Source organism: Heloderma suspectum, chromosome 6 (genome assembly GCF_057233095.1).
Source record: "Heloderma suspectum isolate Gila_16-S chromosome 6, 16-S_ref, whole genome shotgun sequence".
NCBI lineage: Eukaryota > Metazoa > Chordata > Lepidosauria > Squamata > Helodermatidae > Heloderma > Heloderma suspectum.
Window position 1 is genome coordinate 34,452,463 of NC_139463.1, and position 21,217 is coordinate 34,473,679.

At 45.1% G+C, this 21,217-nt stretch overlaps 1 protein-coding gene across 1 annotated transcript in view; it reads left to right on the forward strand.

Annotated features, from left to right (window-relative positions):
* Positions 1–21,217, forward strand: part of LRRTM4 (leucine rich repeat transmembrane neuronal 4) — a 762,107-nt gene that overhangs the window by 410,802 nt on the left and 330,088 nt on the right. The window lies entirely within an intron of this gene.

Consider the following 21,217-nt stretch of genomic DNA (forward strand, 5'->3'; position numbering starts at 1 on the left):
CCATCTTGAAGCTTGTTCTGACTAGAGTCCATATCAGATTGTGAGCTTTGTTATTCTTGTTTTTCCTTTCCTTTTCACATGAAAATCTTTGCATATGTTCATGTGTATTTTTCCAAATGTGCCCTAACCCTGGCGCCAGCTTGTCTGGCAAAAGCGGGGGACATTGCGTGCGGGTGGGGTGAGAAGAGGTGGCTGCTGCCTATTGGGTGCCCCCCATGGCACCACCAAGCAGGGCAGGAGTCGGCAGAGCCCTCTTAAGCTCTGCGCCCCCTCCAAACCAGCTCTCTCGCTCTCGCGGCTCCCTCCCAGCCTCCCTTAAGCAGTGTGGGCTTATGCCGGTTGCCCTTTTGGGAGCCATGTAGGAATTTTTGGCTCACAGTTAAAATTGGCCTTTTACTGTGTGTCTTTTTGCCTACTTCACACTGTTATCAGGGCTAGGGTGCATCCAGTAGGCGAATACAGTCCAATCTCCCATAGGTTACATTTTTGTGGCAGCTAGGATGGGCAAAAGCAGAAAGGGATTAGGGATGGTGTGCATGCAGAGGCACCTTATGGTGACAGGTGACTCCTGAGGCCCCCCGAATGGGTTGTGCGGCTCGGTGGGGGGATAAGGGTTGCCTGGGAGACCAACCCTCCTCACTCACCCAGGTGTTGTGCGGCACCGGGTTGGGGGTGACACCGGAAGGTCTACCTCCCCCAGAAGGGGCAGTCTGGAGGGGTGGCGAGATCGATGCCACCCCTCAGGCTGGGTGTGCTTTCACCCGAGAAGTACCAGCTAGTCGCTGGCACAGTCAGATGCCCGTCCTAGGTTCCCCTTTGCAGATATTTCAATAAATGTGGCCCAATTTTCAACCCAAGCCTTGTTGTCTGACTCTCCTTTGACCCATCTCCGCTCGCAAATACACATCAGTTCTACACATCTTTGAAATGTACACTTTCTTCTCCCATTGATGAAAGTGTATTTGTGTGTATTTTTCAAAACTACCCATTTTGTCACCCAGAGTTTTCAAATGAATGCATGCTGTTGACCACATTTTTGTTTGGTCTGCAAATCACATTGCAAGCTTGGAAATGTACGGACTTCAACCACAGATTGTGTCAGAGTCTGTGTTCAATCCTGGAGGTGCAAAGTGGGTAAATCCTGATAAAAATTAACTGAAATGAATTTCTCATACATCCCTAAGCTTGAACCATGTGCAATAGCGGAAGGAAGCAATGCTTGAAATGAGGATACAAATGATGTCTCTATTGTCATCTGTAAAGATGTGGGAGGGGAGTGTTTCATGGAGAAACTCATCTCCATTGTTTCTCCATGAAACATCCCTTCCAAATATGCTGCCTTCAGTTCATTGTTTCTATTCCCTAGTGGCAGTTTTCCTTTTGCATATTTTTCTAACATATAAAAATGGATTTTTTATTATCTGACAAGTGCTTTCTCCCTTCCTCCCTCCCTCCCTCTCTCTCCTTTTGTTCCTTTTTAACAAAACAGAGAAACTATTGTCATTGAATTTCCTTTTAGTGCGTGGGAAGCCTGGGTTGTGCTCATTTTCTTCTTCTTCCCCAAGATGTTGTTTGTATAATTCCATCTGCAATAACTATTGTTGATGTGACACATTCAGAAGAGCAACATATATTCTTCCCTGCCACGTCATTTCAAGGTCAACCAGTAAGAGATTTCAGTTTAAAATGTGTTTTCAGGCAATAAAAAGGAAGTTGAATTTGCAGTTATTTCTTGCATTTTTCATCCCACTTTTCTACCAGAAAGTATCCCAGAGAGGCTTACAAAGACAGAAAATCACTCAGCACCTGCCCACAGGCTTATGACCAAAACAGCACATAAGGAAAAGGGATTGGGAGGGAGGAGGAATGCAAGCAAATCCAGGCACAGTTTCTTAGTTAGAAACTTCAGCATGTAGTGATCCAACAGGTCATGGAGCTGAATCTAAGCACAATGACAAGTGGGCTGCTGCTTCCTTTCCCTTGGACGGTCTCAACCATGGCAGCTGGTAGATGGTAGGGTGGGAGGCTCTCAGATGAAACGGTATCCATGCATGAGCAAGAGTGCCTCACTGTTGCTTGCTTCCTGTCCCTCTGATGGCCATAGCATATTAACATGTGTAACGTCCAACATCTCATAGATTAATATAGGGACATGCTTTGTCTGCATATGGCACCCCTAGGCAATGGAGGCTGGTGGCTCCTGTTTCAGTGGGGCTGTACATCCACTCTAGGTTTCAGTCAGAACCAGTCAGAACACTAAAGGAGCTATTCAGGGTGCTGAAAATATTTTTTGCAGATAGGGTCCAGCCCTTTGGACAGCTCCTTTAGAGATCTGACTGGTTCTGACTAAAAATCAGAGCAGATTCACAGCTCCATGAAATATGAGCCACCAGCCTCCACTGCCCTTAGGGTGTAATCCTATGGGCTGTGCCCTTTCCACTCAGCAGCCCCCACACTCAGGGGCTTCTGAAATCCCGATGTCCTACCAGGCTGAAGCTGGCAGGGCAGGAAGAGCAGCAGATCTGATCTTCGGCTCCCTGCCCTCCAACCTCCTGTTTTTTTGTTAGACGGGCTTTTCATCCTGATGTATCCTGCCCTCTCTGGTCGCCTCCCCTCCCTGCCCACCTGAATGGCCCCTTTCTTCCTCCTCTGAGGTCACTTTTCTGACCTTGGAGAAGCAGCCCTCATGGTTCTTTCCATGCCAAATGTGAGGGGAGTGGGGTCTTGGGTCAGGTCATTGTATGAGTAATCTAGGGATGGCTGAATCTGTCAGTTGTGCTTAGGGATGTATGGATTCCCCACCATCTGTTCTGGTGGGGAATCTGTGTGGGGGGGAGGCGGTCCGTTACTCCCCCCCGGAATCCTCATGGAGCTGCTCCGCTCCGTGAGGATTCCGCAGAACTGAGGGCCACTGCTTACCTGCAACCGGAGCCCTTTGCCTCCGTGCCGATTGCCATAAAAAAAAGAAGAAGTGATCAGCAGGATGTCCCCATAGACTTATATGCAAGATTCATGACTTTTCTTTTTTTTTTTTTAAGGTGATTGACAGGATGTCCCCATGGGCTTATATGCAAAACAGAGCCATGAATCTTGCATATAGGCCTATGGACACATAGACTTATATGCAAGATTCATGGGTCTATTTTGTGTATATTTTGTGTATAAGTCTATGGGGACATCCCGCCGATCGCCTGTTTTAAAAAAAAATGGCAATTGGCGTGGAGGCAGCCATGCTGTCTCACGCGGAATCCTCGAGGAGAGGAGGTAAGTGGGGCCAATCTGCCACAGATTCCTGAGGCTGGATTTCAAGTAATCCTGCTTCATTTGAATCTGCAGCAGATTTCTCTAACATTCCTAGTTGTACTTTCTTCCACATTAGATTTTTTCTTTTTTTTTCTTTTCTTTTTTTAATTTCTCAAGTTCTTTCTGCCTGAAATGTTAAGAAACTTTCAAGTCTTGGTCAATACTTATCCAACAATGAACTGAAACAAAATTCTCACTCATCTGCATTGGCCAATGCAATAGGCACAGCTATTTTCAGTTTGGAGAGGACCATATTGTACCTGCCTACCATTCATGTAGTTGTTAAAGATGAGGAGCATGTCAGAGTAAACACAAAGAGGTGGTAACCGTAATTCAGCCCAATAAGCATGTTTGAATACACAGGGATCCAAACCCACACTTTAAGAGCTAAGCACTCAGTGTCTTGGGCCTTAGGGATCTCCTCGGAATCCACCACGGACTCAAATGAAGCCGAATTCCATTGAATTCCCCCCCCCCCAGAGTCCATGGTGGAACGGATGTACTCACCTCCGCCTCCCGGACCCACGCAGACCGAATCCTCCCTCCCAGTAGCTCCGTTAGGGAAGTGATCTAGGTGCAAATGGTATCTGCAACACCGTTTGCGACCCTGTATTTTTTTGTGATAGGCTTTGAGTTTGAATTTGCGTAGATAGTTGCATAGCCTATCACGTGAAAAAGCAGGGACGCAAATGGCCATTTGCATCCAGATCACTTCCTGTTTCCGCCCAGCAGTGGTACGGACGGCAATGGCGGCTGTATCGCTGGTGGAACAGAGTCGGCCAGTGAGGATTCCGGGGGGGAGGAACGGATCGCCTCCCCCCCCCGGCAGACCCCCCCCCCCCGCGGACACAAGGTAAGGGATTCGTACATCCCTACCTGGGTCTAGATGGTGCCAGCTTTGGTTTCTTCCACATTTTCTTTTTTCTTTTTTAAGTTATTTCCATTTTGTTTATGTAGACGTTTGGACATTTGTGTTACAGATTTATTTTTTAAAAATTAATTAATTTGAACTGAAATGACAATCAAATTTGCACCTATCTCTAGAGCAACCCTGCCTTCATTATTACACATTGTTGAAGGCTCTCCTTTGCCTGCTACCACATTGTCAATTCACTGTCCAATAGCCTGTCCTGCCTTCTGAAGCATCTATGATACAGATAAACTACATGGAATGCTAATTACATGATTAACAGCCACATCCTCTCATGCCTTGTGGTCTCAATTGAAATCATACCCTGCACCTTTTATTCAACAGCAACATGCGAACAAGCTAGAGAAGGTTCAGAGGAGGGCAACACAGATGATCAGGAGACTGGAAACAAAGCGCTATGAGGAGAGACGGAAAGAACTGGGCATGTTTAGTCTTGAGAAGACTGAAGGGAGATATGATAGCATTCTTCAAGTACTTGGAAGGTTGTCACAGGGAGGAAGGCCAGGATCTCTTCTCGATCATCCCAGAGTACAGGACACGGAATAATGGGCTCAAGTTAAAGGGAGCCAGATTCCGGCAGAACATCAGGAAAAACTTCCTGACTGTTAGAGCAATAGGAGAATGGAACCGATTACCTAGGGAGGTAGTGGGCTCTCCCACACTGGAGGCATTCAAGATGAGACTGGACAGCCAACTGTCAGGGATGCTCTGACTTGGATTCCCACATTGAGCACTCGATGGTCTTGTAGGCCCCTTCCAACCCTACTATTCTATGAACAGCAACAACAACAGTTACCTGGCATGGTTGATAACTGTATTAATAAAATTCTTGGGAGCTGGGGTGTCAGGGAGATAGTAGGTAAACTAGTACACTTGTTGCACATATGGATCAAATGTTTAAGAAGGCATTTCTAAAGGGCAGAGCAACCACCATGGATGAACTCCCTTCCACTTGATTGATTGTACTGTGCCTTTTCCCCATCCCCAAGGCTCTGTAGATTTACTGTGGTTTTCCACAGTTCTCATGAGTTTTAAAACAAATCATCTTTTTTGTGTTTGCTTAGCTCTGCCTGAGCTTTGATTAGTGTTCAGGATCTGGACAAAAACAAACAAACAAACAAACAGTGGCTAATCATGCAATCCTACATGTGTCTACACAGACGTATGTTCCATTAAGTTCAATGAGGCTCAGTCCAAATGTATACAGGATCGTAGCATGACAGTGCAATCCTATGCAGTCTACTAAAAAAAATAATACTACTAGCCTTAATGGGACTTGCTCCCAGTTAAGTAAGTATAGGACTGCAGCCTTAATTTAAGAGAATGTGCAATTTCCAGATGAGCAGTCATGTTAGTCTGTTTCAACAAAAATAAGATACCTTATGGCACAGATAGACCCATTTATTATGCCATAAGCTTTTGTGGACTGCACTCCACTTCATCAGATGCAAGGAATGTTGTCCTGAGTTGGTAAATATCATTTCATATCTCAAGCTGTAGAAAAACTTTTCAGAGAAATGAAAATCAATTCATAACACACCTGAGCATTACAGGCAGGGCAAAAATCATATTCTGACCTCAAGCAGGTAATTGCAAAAATTGGCGAGATCACTACAAAATAGGGGCAAGCCAGGGGTAAGGACCAATCCTGGTGAATATTACCATTGGCCATGATGGCTAGGAATGAAGGAGGAGGACACAGAATGACACCAGGTTGAGGAAGGCTGTTTTAGACATAAATTCTGGGGGTGTGGGTGGTGGGGGGAAGGTGCCACTTGAATTCTTAATGAGGAAAAATAATGTTTCAACAGTCTGAACCAGATGTTGAATTGAGACCAGTTATACCTTAAGTGAACTCTCCCTGCTTTCCTCCTCTTCTGTCTTTGTTATTTTATCCAGCCTTTCTCGGCTGGCATGGCATTGACTGACCCCTCACTCCCCTTTGGAGTGCTTCAAGAATTTGAAACCAATGAAGTTGCAACCCTCAATACATTTACTAAGGTGAATCTTTTTTTATTCCCCCCCCCCCCCCGGAACATTTTGAATTCTGGAGAATGAAAAATGACGGGTAACATGAGAGTCAGGGGTTAGATAAATGCAGGTTGATCTTTATGCACAGTGTGAAGAACCAAAGGCAAACCTGACTGGCCTTCCCATTGCTCATTTTGCTCTGCTATTAACTCAAGAAAGCATATTCTTGTGATCCAGATATCAAGGCTCCAATGGCCTGGAGAGAAAAACAGAGCTAATGATTAGGTGCATTCAGAATTCCCCCCCCCTCTCATGACAAAACTTCACAGAGATGCCACACTACTGGGAGACACCCCCCTCCCCACCCAATGCAAACACACCATATGGCATGGACAGTGTGAACACTTGAGTTATGAAATGTAGCACCCCAGCATACCTAAGGCAAAGCAGACCTTCTAGAAATGTGGGAGATGGTGTGCATGTGTGTGAGTGTGTACGCACATGCCTTTTCTCCAAGGAACCCAAGGCAGGGGACATGATCCTCCTCTCCATTTTATCCTTACACATGGCCCAAAGTCACCCAGTGAGCATTGTGGTAGAGTAGCAGGTCTCACCAGTTGTAGTCCAACAGTCTAACCCAGGGGTTGACAGTGTGGCACCTGTGGGAAGAACCCACCAAGACTCGTTCCTCACCACTGCTTCTTTACCCCCACAAGCAAAGGCTGTAAAGGTGGTGTAGAAGCTGTGGTGCTGAGAGACCACTGACTTCCTGCTTCCTGGCTCCTACCTGGGAAGGAGAAGACAACAGAAACAGGTGGGTGAGTGGGCTGGCTGGCTGGGTGAGCAGGAGTGGTTGGCGAGGAAGAGCGGAAACAGCCAGCAGGGGGGTGGGAAGAGCAGGAGCAGCTGGTGAGGCAGGCAGGAGGAGTGGCTGATGGGGAGATAGGAAATCTGGAGGTGATGGGGATTGCAACAGGGAAGGAGAAACAGCAGTAGATGGCAGAAGAGGAATAGAGACTGAAGAAGGCAAGGACGAAGACAAAGACGAAGATGAAGTCCTCAAAGAAATCTGGAGGAAGAGGAATGGAGGGCAATCCCAACCAGGGGCAGTGGTCAAGAATGTACAGAATCCCATCAGGGGGATGGGGGAGAAAAGACAGAATTCCACCAGGGGGGAAAGGAAAGAGAATTCCATGGGAGGGGGGAGGGTGTTTGTTAAAGAAAGAGAGGACCCCACCAAGGGGAGGTTAAGAACAGACAGAATCCTGCCAGGGGGACAAGAAAATACTGAATCCCAAAAAATGAATACACATAGGCCCAAATGACTGCACGTATGCTTGCAGACCCCAAAAGATTCCCTACCTCTGCTCTAACCACTACATCTCACTGGATCTCAAAAAGATTCAGTTGCTAGCCAAACAGGAATTTGGCCAACGGTTGACATAAAATTCACACATACACACAATCTGCTAACTGGGTGAGGCTTTCACTAGAAAGCACAGATGAAATATCTAATTTCAGATATTATTATTATTATTATTATTATTATTATTATTATTTTAAGTGTTTGTATGTTTGTGTGTGGGGTGTGTGTGTGTGTGTGCTCTGTACAGGACCCACATCATGTGGGGAATGGGAACAGATTTTAGATTCAATTCCATCACAGAGGGGCACAATCATGACCTGAAACCAGGGGGTAGGATTGTGTTCCTGAAAGTGTTTTACCAACACATAAGTCGAGGCTATGATAGTCATCACAAAGTTCTCGTATCCTTCCTATTCCTTCCAGAAATCATTTTTGAAAGTAAGTTTCTTACTCCAGGTCACTACAACCCTACTGAGGTTTATTAGAAGGCTTCTTCATATTTCTCAGAACAGTGACATTTGAGTGCATGATGGGAAACATTCTTATATCTCAGGAATGTGCATGTACACCGCTGCATGGATAATGTCATGTATGCCACACATAGAGGTGTATGTATGATTTATTGACTGTCATGTAGAGATGCATAATAATTTTGATTCTGAGCATCAAGATGAGCATCAAGGGTGGAAATGGAGAACCTCTGTGAGCTCAAATATTCCTCATTCTCCCATCCCTACTGTCATGATCCTTCAACTTCCAAATGGGGTGGAAGAATTAGGGATGGGCCATAGCTCAGGGACAGAGCACATGTTTTGCATGTAGAAGGTCCCAGCTTCAATACCCAGCTTCTCCAGGTAGGGTTAGGAAAGAATCTTTCTGAAACCCTGGATTGCTGCTGCCAGTCAGTGTCAACAAAACTGAGCTAGATGGACCAATAGTCTGATTCAATATAAGGCAGCTTCATATGTTCTTATAATCATGGACATCAGGTGGATTGCAGGTACACTTGCATATGCAATCGCTCAGCTCCCATACAATGTCTTTTGCATGGTCTTATAGCTAAGGTAATGGTCTGCAATCATCTAGATCCCATTAGTAGGACATACAAAATATTGCAATGGGCAGGAGTCAGTTTATGGTAGGGTCGGCGGAGAATTTCTCCCCGAAACTTCGGGGGGCCGAGCGCCAACGTGTTCGGCCCCCCGAACAAGTTTCGGGGAGAAATCCTCCAAACCCCCCCCGCCCCCCGCACCCCCCCCGGGACGGGACTTACCTTCGCCGAACGTCCCTCCCAGTGGCGGGTCCGGCCGGCGGTTCGGCGGGTGTTCGAGCGGGGCGGGAGTGGCAGCCCTTCTTTCAACTGGCTGCCGCCGCCATTGCAATGGAAGAAAAAAAAAATGTCCCCTGATAGGCTACATGACGATTCACGTAGCCTATCACGGCTAGATTTGCAAAGTCAGCCGTGATAGGCTACGTCAATTGTCACGTAGCCTATCAGGGGGCGTGTTTTTTTTTTAATACGTCAATTGTCACGTAGCCTATCAGGGGGCGTGTTTTTTTTTTTAACTTTCGCGTTCGCGGCCGGGCGAGGCGGGAAGCCTCCTCCCCGGCCTGAATTTCAGCCGGGCCGAGGCGGGAAGCCTCCCCCCCCGGCCGGAACTTCGCGGAGGGAGCAGCGAAGCACCTCCCCCCCACCGCGAACGTCCTTCCAGGACAGGTAAGTGACTTTCATCCACCCCTAGTTTATGGTCACCCCATAGAAGAGGCTTTAAACTACACCAATACAGAAGCTATTGGGTGCAGATTGGGTGACTTTCTTCATGTCATAGCAAATGTCCAAAAGGAAGATTCATCATAGGGATGTCCAGCGCTGGGAAATCTGGCCCTCTGAGGGCTTGCTGGATTTCCACAGCATCCCCAACTCAGGTTGCATTTGTGAGCTGAGCTGCGGGTTTCTTCCCATAATCTGGGGATTGGTTTTGAGGGTGGGGGTATTTATGTAAAAAGCAATTTGCACACATTAAAGCTGCACTTTGCACAAATTACACAAATCATGGCCACAATGCGCAAATTGCAGCTATAATTTGTGCAGAATGCTTTTTACGCAATTTTTTTTTAAAAAAACCCAAATCTACCATCTGGTCTGACTCAATACAGAGCAGGTTGGGCCAGCTCATGGGAAAGAGAGCCGAAGTTGGAGGGGGGGGGCATGAAAGCTCAGTGAGTTTCACCTCACCCCCTGGATGGGTCCCTTTGACATCCCTAATCCTATAATAGGAATATTCCTGATGCTCCTCACTATTCATAAAACATGTTTTTTGAACTGACTCCATGGTTCTGTAACTCCTGAATGTCCCCTAATTTTTAAACATAATGCTGATAGTGTTTATTAACTACAAAGAGGAGTTAGAAAGAAACCAGCAAGCTACTGAATTCAATTCCTTTTCCAGGATCAGAATGAGAAAACTATCTGTAAGGCATCCCATGTAGATGATTCCCCATCCTTGCCCTGAAGGAAGGGGATTCAACAGGTATCTCCAGCGATCTATCCCACTGTTGTACTGTTCTTGTCATTAGGAAATATACTGTGTCTCTAAAGTAAATTAAAATTACCTTATCTGCATATTGTCAATTTCAAATTAAAGATAACCTTCCCTAGGACACCCAGAGCCAAGTCTATTCTCTAGATATACCTGTTTACAGGACAAAATAATGCATCTGTAACATCAGATAGCTAATGGCAATCAGTGGGACAAAGAAATACTCAAATACTGCTAAATTATCTTAGTCTGCCAAAAATGTTAATCCAAAGGAACAAGACAGAAATGATGTGGGATGGCTTGCTTGTGCTTGGTATTCCTTCTGTAATGAACAAAAATGAGGATCATGCATTTGAAAAGTGTGCCATCAAAATACAAACGTTTTCTGAGTGCCCTCCTAGACTTGGTCATCATCATAACTTCTGCTGCCAGCAAAAAATATTTGACTGCTTTGGACGCACAACCTTTGGAGTCATTTCTTTTACACCCTGGCATGTTAAAATATTGCAGCATCACCAAGCCTGCTCTCCTGGTCCTTGAACCATGGCAAACAGATGCCTTTGATATTTTCTTGGGAAATAACCTACATAAATCCAGACAGGACAAATGGTCTCTGATCCTGAAAATAACTCTGACATTATTGGTGTTAGAAAGCAGCCTGCTCCCTCAGCCTCTGCTCAGGCATCCATCTGGACCCAGTTAGCAGGATCTTTTGGAATGGGCAGGAGGCGGAAGCTATGGATCAGTGTATGGTCACTGCATGGGAGAGTCCTTAAATTGCTCCAAGACACAAGCCCATGTTCAGTGGGTCATTATGCAGATTGTATGATTTTTTCATCATGTCATAACAAATGTGGCAAGGGAGCTTTGTAGAATGATGTACAACATTCATGGGGCTTGTTGTTCAGTCATTCAGTCATGTCCGACTCTTCGTGACCCCATGGACCATAGCCCGCCAGGCCTTCCTGTCCTCCGCTCTCTCTCAGAGTGTGCTCAAGTCCATATTCATTGCATCAGTGATGCTATCTAGCCATCTCATCCTCTGCCGTCCCCTTCTCCTTTTGCCTTCAATCTTTCCCAGCATCAGGGTCTTTTCCAGGGAGTTTTCTCATCGCATTAGGTGTAGGGATGTACGAAAGCTACTTACCTTTCGCGGATTATGTTTATGGTTGGGTGGGAGGTGTTCTGTCCCTCCCCCCGGAATCCTCACTGGGGGGGGAGGTGCTCCGTTCCTCCCCCCCCCCGGAATCCTGGCCAGCTGGCTGCGCTCTGCAGGGATTCTGCGGAGCCGCCGGCCGCTGGCTAGCAGGGACGCAAATGGCGGCGGCCGTAGCTGCCGCCGTTTGTGTCCCTGCAGTCAGCCGTGATAGGCTATGCAAATGTTTACGTAGCCTATCACGGCTAACTTAAAAAAAAAAACCCGCGTACGCAAATGGCGGCGGCCACGGCCACCACCATTTGCATTCCTTATTTTGGCACGTCTTAGTCTACGTAAACATTTAAGTAGACTAAGATGGCAAAAATAAGGGGAACGCAAATAGCGTAGCGTCTACACTATTTGCATCCCCCTTATTTTCGCTGTCTTAGTCTACGTAAATGTTTACGTAGACTAAGACTTGCCAAAATAAGGAACGCAAATGGCGGCGGCCGTGGCCGCCGCCATTTGCGTACATGCATTTTTTTGGTCTTTTAAAAAAGTCAGCCGTGATAGGCTACGTAAACATTTACATAGCCTATCATGTTTTTTTTTTAACCTAGCCGTGATAGGCTACGTAAATCTTTACGTAGCCTATCACATTTTTTTGTTTTGTTTTGTTTTTTAAACTGGAAATGGCGGAGGTGGCAGCGGGTCGGAAGACCGGCCGCCGCAGCCACCGCCGCCAAACCGCCGCTGCAGCCGCCACTGCCGCCAAACCGCCGCTGCAGCCGCCACTGGAGCCGCCACCGCCAGGAAGATCCGCCCAAGGTAAGTCTCGTCCCGGGGGGGCGGGCCGTTCCACCACCGATTTCAGGGGGCTGAATGCGCTGGCATTCGGCCTCCCCAAGATCCGTGGTGGAATTTTCTTACATCCCTAATTAGGTGGCCAGAATATTTCAGCTTCAGCTTCAGTATCTGTCCTTCCAATGAGCTGTCAGGGTTGATTTCCTTTAGGATGGACTGATTTGACCTCCTTGCAGTCCAGGGGACTCGTAAGAGTCTTCTCCAGCACCACAGTTCGAAAGCATCCATTCTTCGGCACTCAGCCTTCCTTATAGTCCAGCTCTCACAGCCATACATTGCTACTGGGAAAACCATAGCTTTGATATATGAACCTTTGTTGGCAAGGTGATGTCTCTGCTTCTTACTATGCTGTCTAGGTTTGCCATAGCTTTCCTCCCAAGGAGCAAGCGTCTTTTAATTTCATGGCTACAGTCACCGTCTGCGGTGATCTTGGAGTCCAAGAAAATAAAATCTGTCACTGCTTCCATTTCTTCCCCTTCTATATGCCAGGAAGTGATGGGGCCAGATACCATGATTTTAATTCTTTTAATGTTGAGTTTCAAACCAGCTTTTGCACTCTTCACTTTCACCCTCAACAAGAGACTCTTGAGATCCTCTTTGCTTTCTGCCATTAGGGTGGTATCGTCTGCATATCTGAGGTTGTTGATAATTCTCCTGGCACTCTTAATTCCGACCTGTGATTCATCCAGCCCGGCATTTCTCATGATGTACTCTGCATATAAGTTAAATAAGCAGGGCGACAATATGCAGCCTTGTCGTACTCCTTTCCCAATTTTGAATCAATCGGTTGTTCCATGTCCGGTTCTTACTGTTGCTTCTTGACCCTCGTACAGGTTTCTCGGGAGACAGGTAAGGTGGCCTGGTACTCCCATCTCTTTAAGAATTTGCCAGAGTTTGTTGTGATCCACACAATCAAAGGCTTTAGCGTAGTCAATGAAGCAGAAATAGACATTTTTCTGTAATTCTCTTGCTTTCTCCATGATCCAGCGAATGTTGGCAATTTGATCTCTAGTTCCTCTGCCTCTTTGAAACCCAGCTTGTACTTCCAGTAGTTCTCAGTTCACATACTGCTGAAGCCTAGCTTGTAGGATTTTGGGCATAACCTTGCTGGCATGTGAAATGAGGGCAATTGTACAGTAGTTTGAACACTCTGTGGCATTGATTCATGGGGCTACCCACATGAATTCCCATACAATACAAATTTGCCCAGCTTGTAATTTGTGGCTGGTTTATGATTCAAATGCTAGTTCTTCTCCAGCTCAGTTCATAACATGAGCTGAAACATCTCCTTACTTCCGTGGCACTTGAACTACTGCAAAGGGAGCATCCTAGGAAACTTGAGTCCATACATTGATTGTCAGGTGCATGGAAACTATATACCCCCCAAGACTCCTTGCACCAGGGGTGCATGGGAAGAAGCAGGGAGGTCTAGCACAGAAGCCTCCAGTGAGACCTCCCCACTGGCATCATTGCTGGTGCTACTCCACCATCAGGTAAGCACTGCAGTTTTAGCTCCAGGATTTTGGAAACCCACAGATGTGGCACCCTCGGTGCCCTCCCCACAGCTTGGATGTGGTGGGATAGTCAAACTGAGAATCAGAGATATATGAGAAATTCATTTCAGTTTGTTTTGATAAGGATTTACTTAGTTCAGATCTTCTGGACCAAATGCAGACTCGAGCAAATTCTGCAGTCAAAGTCCATACATTTTTGAGCTTGCAATGTGATTCATGGACCCTGCAAAATGTGTTCAACAGAATGCTTACATTTGAAAATTCTGCATTAACATGTATACTTCTGAAAATGTGCATAAATGCATTTTAATCAATGAAGAAGAATGCATATATTTTGAAGTTGTGCACAATTGATGCATACATCCGGGGGAAAAATATGCACAAAAATATGCACAGATCTGCATGCAGAAAGAAAACCAAAAACCAAAAATCATAATCTGATACGGACACAAGATGAGCAAGCTTAAAGATGGAATTAAGAGAACTTCAGCGAGCTGAGTTTTGCTGATTTGTACATCCCTGTTGAGAATGCTCTTGAGGTTCATCTGTTCTTCTTGGATGCTCTGTGTGAAGTAGAAATGCACAGTTCAGACAGTGGGTCCCTCTGCTGGTCTTGCAGTCCTGGAGAATGCCCAACCTTGCCACTCTCTGGAGCTGGCCTTGCAGGTAAAGGTGGGAAGAAAGGAGAAGTGGTACAGGATTTGGGGTCCACAGAGGAGTTGGAGGAACTGTGTTAGTGGGGGAAGGTGTCATATCCCTGATAATATAATAATTGGCAGTGCAGTGGTGTCCGAAATTGCAGTTGGATTAGGAGTGGGGAGCTATTTTAATTTAATCAGGGGTTATCTTGATTTGCCAAGCTGACTCCAACTGAGGAAGTTCACCCATCACTATTTTTTTTTTAATTAGAGATACCAGTGGCAATCTTAGCTGGTTCATGTTAAACATTAAGCTATCATCCTTTATTACCTTGGGAGAAAGCCCCATTGGAATCAGGAGGACTTGTTTCCACGTAAATCTGCATAAACTCAAGATGTCCAGAACTTCCTAAGTGCAGTTCAGGAATGATATGGGATTTTCTCTGGAGGTTATGCATTTCTGTCTCCTTTTGATGTTTTCAAGAAAATGAAATTATCTGTTGAGGATGATTGTGGCATAAGAAATATTTCCATAGAGCAGGTGGTATTGGAGACTTTCTTAATTCCATCAACTCTGTAATCCTACATTATACAATGGGAAGGTATATCTTTGCATGTGTACATTGCACATAAGAATTCACATTCTGATATGGCCAGTCCTACTACTTGTCATTAAGCAAACAACCACAGAAAGCCAATCAATTCTCTTGGCTTGAAAGTGGTGTTGTGCTGAAAATTTCTCCCACTTTTTTTTTAACATTCTTATTCAATTTGATAGCAAATAAATTGCTTTCAAAAAGAAATTCATTGTAGAAGAAATTTTGGAGAAATCCTCATGGGTTTTGTTCAGGGTTCTTGTGCTTACTTTACTTATGAGGTGTCTGAGAAGTATGTGTGAGTGTCCTGTCTTCCATTCTACAGTCATGGTCTGGCAGCCTGTAGTCTCCTTGGCTTCCCACAATTCCCAACCAGGATAAGACATCATGAGGTAATTCCTCCCATAGGGCTTTTTAAAGATCAGGACTTGCAGGCAGCCTGGGAGACTGCAGAGCAATGGAAAGATGTGTAATAGAAAGAAAAACACACAGGCTGTGCCCTCAGCAGCCTCACTGTGATTATGTAAGGTCAAAAACACTACCAAGATATATTCAAAATAAATTACAAAACTTCCAGAGAATGAGGCAGAAAAAAAAAGGAAGGCCCTTTCACAGGGGATGAAAACATTCAGGAAGTCGGAGGTCAGATTTTTGACACAGCACTCGCTTCACCTTTTGCCTGGAGATGGATGCACCCCCACACACACACACACACTACAGGGCTTGTAGGGAAGGAGTGATATTATCAGCACCTGACTTACAGACTAGATGTATCCACAATCTTCCCTCAGAAATTTAACTTTTTTTGGCAGACCCTGGGGAAGGTGCTGAACCCTGAAGAATGACACCTAGAGCTGAGCCAAAAATTTCTCAGAAGACTTCCCCCTCACCAGAAATTCTTGAGACTTTTCTTACCCCCCCCCCAATAAGAAGCCACTTTGCAGAATTTTCTCATAACAACAACTATTATTGTGTGTGATAGCTGCATCCTCCTGCCCCTGCAATGCCCTGGAATGATGCTATGCATGGGGCACTGTGAAGGATGCAAAATGGGGGCCAGGCTGATAACATAGTCACTGCTGTTGCTACTTGCAATGGCAGCACAAACACACAGAAATCCCTTAGGGAAAAAAGAAAGGACCTGTGTTACAACCCTTGCCAATGGTGAGCCCTACCTGTGAGAAAACATTGGAGAATTTCTCCTCCCTCTGGAGAAATTCAGTGAATTGTCCCCCCAGCGTTGCTGCCCAAAATAGGGTGTAAAATTTTGAGAGGCCTTTTGCACACTTGAAACAGTCTGGAACATTAAAACCTTAATAGGTGGTCTTGAGATCAGAGACATTATTATCCCACCGCCACCCCCCACCCCAAGGTACTTGTCCCAAAAGGCTTACCATGTAACACCTGGTCTGTGGTCTGTGTGAAATGAGTTTGTAAATCAAGCCCAGCAAATAAGCAAGTCACCTGATAGACACTACTCTAACTGGAATGTACTCGAGAAATTAAAAGAGGATATTATTTTATGGATGAATAGTCTGCCCTGTCCCCACGCCTTAGAATGCTAGTAATAAGCTTCCTTCTGACTCACATACAGCTGGCTTTGGGCACTGATTATATTAAAGTACAGGAATCACATTATGTGTGTGAATACAGGAAGCATGAAAGATTTGTGCTTTCTGTCTCTGCATATATGATTCTTCCATACCTCTCTCTGGGGGATGTGCTTGCTTCTGACGTAGGAAGCACTTAAACCTGCCCATCCAGGTTGGCAATTCCCAAGAAGGAATAAGGATACTTCATAAAGCTAGGACTTTGCCTGGGCAGCAGTGACATTCACTGTGTCTGGTTCCTGGCCCCTACTTGGTACATGCCTTATTATGGCCCAGCAATTATAAATATATGTATCCTAGTGTAAGGCCAAATCTTCAAATTTCAAAAAGTTTGTACCAAATAGGGAGGAGGGGGATGGCAAAGGAGGATGAATAACCGTTTCCCTTCTTTCTCATGTCAGGGGAGGGGGGTGACTTTTGAGAACAGGGGCCACAAAACTCACTCCCATGCTTCCAGACTGCTTGCTGCTACCAGCTAGAGATGCTCAAATCTATTAATTTAGGTTTGTCCTAAATATTGCAGTTTTTGCCAGTCTTAAAATCAGTTCATCCCAAACTTTGAGAACTTTAAAAAAATGCATGGATATCTCTGTACATGTTTTCATTTCAAAACTACATCACAATGTAACATCATTCCAAAGAATATTCTGATAAAAATGTCACCTGCTGGGGTGGGAGGTGCCATTTTCTCCAGAATACCCCACAAAAGGATGTTACATAATGGGATAGTGTTGTTCAAGGGCATTTTGGTGAACTGAACACTGTACTGGGCAATACCAAGAAGTTGGGAGAAGCATTGGTGACATTTGTACTCCCCACTCTCAACATTCACTCCCACTCCAAAAATGCAGTAAGGGAAGGAGGGGGGATTTCACAGAGGGTATTTTCACTTAGGCCAACCATTTTAACAGACCATTTGCAGTAAATAACCGATTACCGGGGGACTAGTGCTCCAAATTGAAGGGGTGCTTTCATACTGCACATTAACTGAAATCGTACATATTTTAAAATGAATGAATCACTTTTGGGCAAAATTAAATTGTGGGAGTGGGGGCCCCAATCCACATTGAGATTGCAGCAGGAGGCAAGGGGTTGAAGATCCCCCTAGCCCTCCTTATTCATGTTGGGTTCCCTGCATTTACTTAAGAGTAATGAAAGAAAGAAAGAAAGAAAGAAAGAAAGAAAGAAAGAAAGAAAGATGTAGCTGTTAGTTACATCTTTAAAGTAATTTATGGTTTTGCCAAGGAACTTTATGTGAGTCCCTGACATAAACCATGGTGCATGGTTGAACAACTTTTTCATTTTCTAAGTCAGCTTGAAGCCTATTTATGCCAGTCCATGCACCAGAATCTTTGTGAAGAAGAGCTGAGAGTGCTGAAGTCCAATCCTGAAAGGACTTATACACTAGAGCCACCCATATCAGACTCAGAATTTACCAGTTTCCCTGAAATATTTATTGGTTTCATATTTGGCAATTCCATCTGTGGGAAAAGCTTGTTCACTCAGTACTGTCTGTGATTTAAATGCTGCTGCTGCTGCCTCCTCCTCCTTTTTTTTTTTTTTTACTGTGGAATTTATTTTCAATATATTGGAGAGGGGGGAAAAAATGGTCCTAGCAGTTTCTGCATTATCCTAATCAGCTTCGCAGGAATCGTAATATACGTCGTAGCAGGAAATCTTTAGCTGATTTAGGAACTTGGTGCTTTTTCTGAAACTAAAGGCTGTCCTGTATATTTCACATTAGCTAATCAGTTCAGTATGGAGAAGCAATATTTAAACGAGCAGAAAATCATTAGATGATTTACAAAATGCTGAAAATACACATTGAGAAAAGGAGGCTTCTTTCTGAAAAGGAAGATGATTTAATTATTCTCTGCTGCTCAAAACATTCATCTTGGTAAAAACTAAAGAAATCGTGGCAAGCAGAAAATTGTCTTCCATGTTAATATTTGCTGAAAATGAACAAGTGGCACATTGTCAATCGGCTTCATTTCTGGACTTTAAAAAATGTATTCTCCTTTGGAAAAAACACACACAGTAGTTTTTCAAAGCTAATAAGGAAATAAGGAAAAGTTCTATAAATCTGCCAATGGTTTATAGTTTAATTTGAGAAAGCCTATATCTTTGTCTTGTAGAATTATTTTCAAACAAGCCTCGAGAAATGTTCAGGCTGTTTCATTTTCTTGCAACAAAGACAGCTTCAGAGTTAAAGAATATCCTTTTGAATCATTTCCAGACAAACAGGCTGATAGTAATATTGCCCCAAGCCCCAGGGATTCTTCACACTCAGCTTTTATCCTGCTATTCAGATTGCTCACTTACGGATGTTTGTGGGCCTGCAGATGTGAGGTTCACCTGCCTGTTGCCCTACATTGTATTCCTTTGGGCGCCAGGTGAAGACTTTTTTTTATTTTCCCAGGCATTTTAGCTTTCTACACTTTTTAGCTTTGCTGTTTTTAATCTGTATTTTAAATTCCTGCACTGCTGCTAGGTTTTATTGTGGTTGTATTGTTATATTGTAGTTTTAATGTTCTATATATTTTAAATTGTTTTATTGCATATTCCCATTTGGTTTTAATTTTTGTGAACCACCCAGAGAGCTTCGGCTATTGGGCGGTATAGAAATGAAATAAATTAAAATTAAATAAATAAATAGATGGCGCTGTTAACTTCCAGGGCGTCTCCTGCACTAAATTACCTTTATTCCATATTTATTTATTTATTTATTTATTTATTTATTGCATTTATATCCCACCTTTCTTCCATCATGGAACTCAAGGTGGCTACATGGGGTTCCCAGGTGGTCTCCCCTCCAAGCACAGACCAGACCCAGACCTGCTTAGCTTCAGCATGGTGGCTGCCTCCTGTGCCTTCAGACTATGCCATGGGACCATAGTCTGAAGGCACATCCGATCTTTTTTTTTTTTTTAAAGATCGGAGATAATGAGCTATCAAATTACCCCTCTTGAGTTCCCTCCCTGAAAAAGGAAAAGCTGTAAGAAGAAGAGCTAGACCACAGCACCATCTAGTGGCTGTATAATGAAACATATGGAAGACTCAGATAAGGCGGAAAAGGAGGGTAGAAGTGTGGGGAGGAAGCACTACCCCCCCTCCCCCAGATTCTAGTCTGACATCTGCCAGTGGGTTATGGTTCTGTCCCCCTCTCTGTCCCTACCACCACTGCACAACCCTCCCTCTTTCCCTGCTGCCATCATCCCCCCTGCCCCCACCTGGAGAGCCTGCCACTTTACCTGTGTGATGCACAGGGGCTCTCTATTCTGGGGCTGATGGTGGCAGGGAGAGAGCGAGGGTTGGGAGGCAGCAACGACAAGAACTTGGTTGCATGCGTGAAGTCAATGTTCCACAACTTACAGCCATAATTTGCAGCACATAAGGTTTCCCCGGGGGCGGGGGTCAATAACATATGTTCCCAGATTTTAGGAGCAAAGCACTGGCTTGGCTCACAAAAGGAAGCTGAGCCAGGGGAATTGTAGGAATCGATCAAGCCCAAAATGGGCCAGATTTTCCCATTATGGACATCCCTCAGTATGACTAGGAAAGCAGGTGGTTTCCAGAACAGAGGACCGAGGCTCGGAATGGACAGACTCACTGGAGTCCGAGCTCAGCTGCCACTTGTCCGCGTGAACCCCTGGAGGGCTGTCTGGGAGCACGCCACAGCTGCCCTCTCTGCCATGCATCTTGCATCATCTTTTATGCAAGATGGGGTTCAATATTTTCATATATTTACCGTTCCATGTAACAGTGGCCACAAAGGGCCATTTCCAAAACATTTGTTCAGTCGTGTCGGACTCTTCGTGACCCCATGGACCATAGCACACCAGGCCTTCCTGTCCTGCGCTCTCTCCCGGAGTGTGCTCAAGTCCATATTCATTGCATCGGTGATGCTATCTAGCCATCTCATCCTCTGCCGTCCCCTTCTCCTTTTGCCTTCAGTCTTTCCCAGCATCACCATCAGGGTCTTTTCCAGAGAGTTTTCTCTTTGCATTAGGTGGCCAAATTACAGTTGCTGTTGTGTGCTACAGTGAACATATAACAATATAGAGCTCCATCATGCATAAAAGATGGCAGCTTGCATGGAGGACAGGCAGCTGCCAGGCATGAGCAGACTGGTCCAGTAAATTCCAGCCACTCCCAGAGCTAAGTAGGCTGGGATGGCAGCTCGCCAAGCTGGATTTGGGGGGACAAACAGGGCAGAGTCGGATGGACTCCCACATCCAGTCAGGCTCCTGTGCTGTCCCTATCTAAGGCACAGCCAAGATCAAAACACAGGAGAGTTTTAAAGCAGAAATACAGTTAAAAAACCAGAATCTGACAGGAGTTTAGAGGCCAGTAGCACCGTGGTTCAATCAAAAGGCACAAGCAGGGATGCGGTACGCTAAAGGTGAACATAAGGCATTGTTCCAACAACAGCTAGCCTGAGTCTGAAGGCTTATATAGTCAGAGCTTCCAGGGCTCACCTGCAGTTTATTACAAGCCCTCTGGCAAAAGTTCTACTCATGAAGAGGATCTTGCTCATGAGGAGACCTTTAAATTTTGAGGTGTGTGCTTCATCTCCACATGGCAGCCTGTGCCTCCAGCTTCTGGAGCTGATGCATTCATGGACTGAGTGGGCACTTGATTTCCTCCTCTGCTCCCATGGACATGTTACAGTCCTCATGGGTCCCATCTGGGGGTCACAGAGTCTGGTCCTGTAGAAACACCCAATGCATCCTCTTCCCTGATGTC